Source organism: Mycetomoellerius zeteki, unplaced genomic scaffold (genome assembly GCF_001594055.1).
Source record: "Mycetomoellerius zeteki isolate Tzet28-1 unplaced genomic scaffold, Tzet1.0 scaffold155, whole genome shotgun sequence".
Lineage (NCBI taxonomy): Eukaryota > Metazoa > Arthropoda > Insecta > Hymenoptera > Formicidae > Mycetomoellerius > Mycetomoellerius zeteki.
Genome location: NW_017256500.1, coordinates 3601145 through 3607437, shown reverse-complemented (window position 1 = coordinate 3607437; position 6293 = coordinate 3601145). Strand labels below are relative to the sequence as shown.

Sequence of the window (6293 nt, the reverse complement as noted above, 5' to 3'; positions counted from 1 at the left end):
ACGCGGCCGCATTGTTGTCCGGTAGCATTAGCGGCGGTAACAATATGGTAGGTGAGAAGCTCTCTTTATCTCACTCTCGACTAGCGAAACGTAGAAAGAAAGGGAGCGTATTCCCGCGTGCAACGTATCACCTTTGTTTGCGTTATAAATAAGGGGAGGCAGAATAGGGCTCGCGTCGAGTCATGGCGCCATCGAGAATTTTTCTAAGTGCATATTGCCGATTCTCGAGAATTGTACTTGGATAACAGGAGCTGTTGTTTATCCATTATCCTTTTACTGCTGGCAATTGTCTAGTAATTATATAATTTTATTGTCTACAATTACATTTTTAGAAAGCAAAACTGTCGGACATTAGTCTCTTATTATTCATTATTTGCAATTCTCTGACTAAAGACGTAACGTCACAATCGACAATCGTTCCCAGTAGCACTCTCGACACTCTCGTGTAAAACAAGTTTGAGATATCTTCCTCGATCTCTCGCGGTTTCCCTGAGCGATCTTCCGTGACCAAGGATCGTCCACTTAGACTCATCGCGGATTCGTGACTCGTGCAATAGCGTGCGACGAAGATCGTCGTGAGTCACAACATCAGCGATAAAGTTGCAAGCGGTGGAGTCGCGTCCTTAGATTAATCGACTGCGGTCTAGCGCGGTAGTTTCACGCCGGTGATTTTCCAATCGTTGCTTCAGAATTTATGTTATCGAGGTTGGTTCTTGTCGTTGTTTCGTCATATGCGTTGCGCAAAAAAATACGATGACTAGACAGCTTTACTTTATAACATGCATAATTAATGCGATTTTCATTTAATAACAAATAATCGTAACACGTTAGATTTTTGTTATTCTGCAAAAAAATATCTTTCATTATTATTGATGTGTTATATTAATGTCATTAATATAACATTTGCAAAATTAAACACGTAATATGCAGTTTTTCTGTCTATATAGTCTTGCGAGATAGAATCATAAAGGTATAACTACAAAGCAGTTTCATCGTATCGTCGCGATATCACACCACGTGTGAGCTCGGAAATGTATTCCATGAAATGTAATTGCGAGAGCGTAGCGACATTTCCTTCTATAGACCTAGTAGATTTTCCTGATTAGGCGCCGGCATGCCGCTTATTTCCGCAAATTATTTTCTCCCTTGCTTATGAACGTATGTCGTGCTTATTATATGAAAGAGCACATGATTAAATAGAAATTAATTCACGACATCGTTTAATATATGCTCGCCGTTAACCTCTATAATTTTCAAAAAGAGCCCGAGATTACTATCGTCGCAATTAACTAGTCAGCTTTTTAACACGTTTCTCGTTATTTATCCATTACTGCTCTTTTTCCTCCCGTTACCTTGATTGGTTACGTTCTATCTTTATGTGTGATAAAACGGACGATCTTATCAATTTTGATTATGCAATACTCAATTAAATAAAGGATGAAAACCGGTTTATTCTTCTTTTTTCTAGACAGTGAAAAAGATACGTATTTGTTATATAAATGTAACTGTTAAGAAGAGGAAAGCCAATGTGTCATTGAGCATGATGTGGCTACCGGGTGTCCCTTTATTACACTGTTCGGACGTGAAATGATGGAGCACGTTTTGCCAGGCTTTTCCAAACCGATTTTTGGCACAGGGCCGCGCTGGCTGTTCTCGCTTCGATCGACACCTTTTGTAGATACACACCGTCACAATGTGGCCATTGTATGCGATCCATAGTTTTTGTCCGCGTGCATTTCCGCGCTCTCGATGGCACACGTCGTCGTAGTTTTATCCATGCTGTAGGGTCTGCCGTTTAAGGGGATCCATGACGCAGCTGTCCACGCTTAGAGTTCCACCGGAAAAATGTCCTGGCTGCTCGAAGTCGAAAGATGCTCCTCCTTGACACAACTTTGTAATTACTCGCAACTTGTTTGTCGTGAAATGACACTTTTATTAAAATATACGACATAAATTAACGATTTAAATTCTTTGATACAATGTTTTTCGAAAACTTTGCAGGAAATCGTTGACTCCTACTAAATAAATACACTTCGGAAGCTGTAATGATAAAGATTAAATTCATGCAAATTGCCAACATCAAAATATATGGTCTCTTATATTACACATATAACATTAACTAAAGGAACGAGATTTATTTTTTGCGATTAAAATTGTATAGTTTAATATTAAATTGTATAGTTATTATTTTTCGATAAAATAATCCATGGTAATAATCCTATCTTGATTATAGAACTTTAACGCTAGGTTTGATTCATTTAAAGCGACTACATCATGTAATTTCGCGATGACCGCGAATTTCGGTGTCAGTAAATAACGTGCTATTCAATTATCACGGTAGCCGATCACGCGACTTCGATAATTCATTCCTTTTTCCGTATTACGAGAACGAGCATAAATTTGCTTGTATCCGTGGGCACGATTTCGATCTCGGTCTTTCCATAAAAGAAGAACCCAGCGCCCGTAAGCGTGCAATAATTCTCCCTATTCTACACGGTGTTCATTAATTACGGATGGTACGCGCAAGAGGGAAAAGAGAAAGAGGAATTATGGATTCAGCTTTATCCATGCATCGCCCAGGCACGGTCCAAGGCAAAAGGGATGTACGCGCTCGCAATATTCATTTTTTTTTTGCTGGTACACGTCGTGATAAAGCTCATACCGAAGGATATTTATTACCAAAAAAATTCTTACGGTCGTTCATAACGTTCCTACTTGAGTCTCGACACGCGATCAGTCGTTTGTAAAATGTTGTTCAAACGATAGCGAATATTCGAACGAATATGCTCACAAACTTTAAGATATTATATTAATCATAAAATTATTGATGACATATTATGAAACACGTAACAATTACGAAAGTTGTTGAAATTTTTATTTATTAAATAGTCAGAAATGAAGTAAACATTTTAATTGTCGATCGTGGGGAAGTTTCTTTCTCGTCGATGTTACAATTGGTATTTCATCGGATTTATGGAATAAAAACGTTCGCACGCGCAGCAGGGTTCACAAGAGAAGTAGACAAAATAGCGAGCGCAAAACACTAATACCAGATAAAAATAGTTTATAATCCGTAAAAGTTAAGATCATGCGACAATGGATCCTGCGGAGCGTATTAAAGGGTGCTTACAGGATTACATGGCTGGCAGGTAAGCACATTTTGTGCGTGACGGACTAGGATTCCTTTATGAGAAAGAATAAAGAAGACGACGGGTAATAATATGGCTTTTCTTGACAAAGTACTTCATCAGAGATAATTGCTTGAAGTAAAGTCTTTGTCTCGTCACGAAAAAAATTTAGAAAATATTTATCATATAAATATTATTTTCTAAATTTTTTTTATTATTTTCTCAAATATATCTTATAACATAAATGAAATGTATGTGAATAAAACTTACATTTCTGTAACATACGCACGATTTTATCGAGCAAACAATTGTCTTGGCGATTGCAGTTCCGAGTAAATTAAAAGCCTGGTGCCAATAGATATAAATTGCTGTAGCCCCTGAATATTGATTCTAATATCGGCTAACGTGTAACCATAACAATAACCGTAACGAGTTGTGAATACGAGTTACCGTTACAAGAGATTCCGCGGGAAATGTAATAGTAATAAAAAAACCTACACAGACGCGACGTAACGCAGGGTGCATCGAATGCGATCGATCAATAGGGCTTTTCCTCGCGCGATTAGTAGGCGAACGGCGTTTACCCGTTAAATACGACGTTCGGTAGGACGTAACAGCGGTAATTACCGTGTCAGTGGCTATGCTCACTGGCATCGATAGTCGCTTCGTATCTTCCACCGTTTAATTATACCTCGTTAAGATGTCGAAAATCCAATTCGGTTCGTAAACGATTATTTTCTTCGGAAACATTTCCTAATGTTTTCTCTTTTTTAATTGTATTAAAAAAACGTTTTCGATAGAAAAGCATAAGCGTCTCCTTTCGTTATTCTTTGGTCAGATTTTTGCAGAAAGTGCAGCCAAAATCCTTAAAAATCAACATTAAACAATTTTACAGAGCTCTCATTATTCACAATAAATTAAAATAAAACCGGGCTAATTAGAGCTAATACACGGTTGTTATTTATGTCTGTTGTAATTTATTCATAATATAGGTATACAATGATTACGATTGTAATCAACGTTTCGGCTGTTCTTTATAATCATCTTCAGAATATTCAAATTTAATTCCAATAGTTCTCAACTTAGTAAATGTACGTGCTTTTCAAAAAACCTTGAGTGGTTCTTCATTGCATTGTAATAAACCATATACGTAAAAAATTCTTCATTATTGATAAACTCACCAGTTTCCTTAAAAATCGTCTGATTGCAAGAAGCTTTACTATTTTCTGTAGTACAAATTGCTACCGGGTGCGCGATAACTCGACGGCTCCAGACATCGCGCGTACGACAAAATATGGAGTTCAAACAAGGTAAATCTGAATAATAATGGATGCTACAATAGCACGTTAAAGAGTTACCAGCACCTCGCTTTACGACAGATAGTTTCTCGGAGCGCTTTCTCTCTCTCTCTCTCTCTCATTTTTTCTTTCTTCTCTCATTCATTCTTTCTCTCTTTTTTTTCTAAAAACCTTCGATCTCTTGATGTGAGCAAGCGCAGAATTCTAGCAAGGTTCAAAGGGAGCACCCATTCACTTGGTCCTTCATTCTTTCTACATGAGAGAGGAAGCGAGAGAGTGTCACTTTCGAAGAGCATGTAAGGGGCATCTCTTACCACGCAGGCGAACTTTCGCTTACGTAGGTATCGCGTACGTGCCTACCGCACAGTCGTGGTTGTGAAGTCTAAGAAGAGGTAGTGCAACCTGGTGAGATGAAGGGATCCAGAGACGGATAGGAGGGCAAAGGGGGCCTATAATCCTACAACGACGACTATTGGCACGATCTTTTTCGGATACTGCATTAGTCTTAAGAACTCGAGAGGTACCAAAGAAATATCTATCGGCGAGACCTGATGATTTGTCTAGAAGGTTAAAAACGAAACCAAAACTGTTGCTCTCCCACCATACCTTTCGATGTTTTGCCCATGGTTTTCTCAAAGGATGCGACCAGGTCGGAATTGTACGAAATTTTCATTTTTTCTAAAGAAGTACGTGCGCTGTCGACAATTTCATCATCACTATTCTGACCTTTTGGAACATAATTCATTATCGTAGCATGTTGAATTCAATTCTGAATTACATTCTGAATTCCAACCTGCTATCTTTTGTATTTTTGCGTGGATGTTTGTTTTTTTATAATCGTCCCGATAAAGAAGTCGATGAAATGATAAATCTCTTGTGTGAGTCTGTGAAAAAATTTATATAATCTAAAACAATGTAATAAGAATCGGAAATTGCATTAATAACTAGGGTCGCATATTATATTGCGTTTACTCACGATAACAACAGGCGATAACATCGCGATATCTAGTAGAGAGATCGTTATTGTAAACTGCATTTGTAACAACCCGCTCGACGGAGATCAGAGGGAGTATATTGCGCTCTTGTCTTCTGTTTTATAATGAAAAACATCCGCCATTCTCACGGATGCAAGAGAAAACAATCCGGTGTAAGGTTTCCAGATACGAGTCCGCGAGGGCGCGAGATATGGCCGATCGACCGATTAAAGATTAAAAAGTCAAGGTAAAACGTGCGGAACCGGTGCGGATAACTTCGCGGACTTAATAGCTCGTGGAGCCCGTTGGTTCGTTTCACGCTTTATCGTCACTCGTCGATGTCTTTATACCCTTCGTTAAGCAATTCCGATTTTCGCCTTCTCCATTCGACGATCATCTCGACCATTTCCTGTGAGAATCCGGTCTCGTTGCAGCCTCGAGATATGGAGCTTGGCAATTACGTTTTCTCGCCTCGTTCCCCTCTAATTTACGCGAACTTGAGTTAATATCGTAGTCCTCGGGAATGTATTGAGCGCACAGATCGCCGACTACCTACGCACGTTCGTCGAAGCTTTAGAACTGCGCATAGCCTGTTGTAATATTCCATATTGTGTTCACGATGCACATTGCTGTTTTTAAATATATGTGAAATCATTATCGTGATGATCTGTCAAATTGGAATATTCTTAAAAAATTAAGATAATTGTCGGTAACACGATATTTTGTCGCTACTGGCGAGGTAAAGGTGCTCCCCAATCTTTCGCAGCAACGTGTGGGGCTTTTCTACTTTGGAATCTAATAGTGACAGATTGAACTCGCAGGCTCGATCATAATGGACGTCCTCTGGAAATCACGCGGATCGCCCTTATATACCAGTAGCTCTTTTGTCATCT

At 38.9% G+C, this 6293-nt stretch overlaps 1 pseudogene; it reads left to right on the top strand.

The window, feature by feature from the left end:
* The first annotated feature begins 3096 nt into the window (after positions 1–3096).
* Positions 3097–6293, top strand: part of LOC108720657 (uncharacterized) — a 12205-nt pseudogene continuing 9008 nt past the window's right edge.